The sequence below is a fragment of the Cajanus cajan genome, chromosome 8 (assembly GCF_000230855.2).
Source record: "Cajanus cajan strain Asha chromosome 8, NIPB_CcT2T_4, whole genome shotgun sequence".
Lineage (NCBI taxonomy): Eukaryota > Viridiplantae > Streptophyta > Magnoliopsida > Fabales > Fabaceae > Cajanus > Cajanus cajan.
In genome coordinates this window covers 45,260,726-45,261,964 of record NC_138524.1, presented here as the reverse complement: position 1 = coordinate 45,261,964, position 1,239 = coordinate 45,260,726, and positions in this window count along the sequence as shown.

The following is a 1,239-nucleotide window of genomic DNA, read 5'->3' as shown; positions in this document are numbered from 1 at the left end:
TATGTGAAATTGTTTGAGCATACATTGCATTTCTTTAAACATACAACATCCCTTTTTAAAATAAGAATAAATAGAAATAAGAATCTTCCATTACATGGTGTTAACATCTACCTTCATCACATTCATATAGGTAGTTTCCCTTTTCACCCAAAAAAAGAATATTATTTATCCAAACCAAGCAATATCATGCATCATCTTAGGAAAACCCCGAAAACATGATAATGCTTAGTTGAATAAACACAATGCATGCATATTCAACGTCATCATCTCATATCATGCATTCTTATTATAGATCATGGAGGGATCTAGGAGTCATTCATTTGCATACATCCCTCCTAGTAATTCATTAAATAACATTAATAAAAAGAAAGAATTAATTGATGCGTATGTTCAAAGATGGATCACACGCCGTTCGTTATTAAGTGTAAGCCAACAACCGCGCCAAGCGAACGCACATCAAATCCGTTGTTGGTAATCAAGACGAATAAAGGGGAAGGTCCGACACCATTAAGGATCACTGCTCCAAGGCCTTTCCCTTACAAATCAAATAAGGCTGTGCCATGGATATACGACATCCATTCTTCTGCCGACAGCGATATCTCCAACATCGTTGGACTTGGGGGCATGACTAGGAGTGGCAGGATCTACACTCCCGAAGATCTTCATGATAAAGCTCCCAAGAATAAAGGAAAAGAAAAGGAGAAAACCGAGGAAAATAAAGAATCCGAGGAGGAGACAGACGAGCTGTTAAAGTATATCCGACAGAGCGAGTACTCCATCATGGATCAACTTCATAAGACGCCAGCAAAGATTACTCTGTTGTCGTTGATCCTATGCTCCAAACCGCATCGGCAAGCTCTGTTGAAAGTCTTGAACGAGGCATACGTTTCGCACACTATCTCCCAAGACAAATTTGAGGGGATTGTTAGTCACATCATGGCTAATGATCACCTCACTTTCACCGATGAAGAGATCCCCGCTGAGGGACCGAATCACAACAAGCCCTTGCACATCTCTGTAAAGTGCAAGGAGTATCACATCGCTAAAGTCTTGGTGGATAACGGATCTTCCTTGAATGTGATGCCAAAAAGAACGTTCGATCAAATGGCAATCAAGGGAGTCCAAATGCGCCCGAGCAACATGATCGTTCGAGCTTTCGACGGTTCTAAAAGAGAAGTGGTGGGAGAAGTCAATCTTCCAATCCAAATTGGACCCACCATCTTCAACGTCGAATTTCAA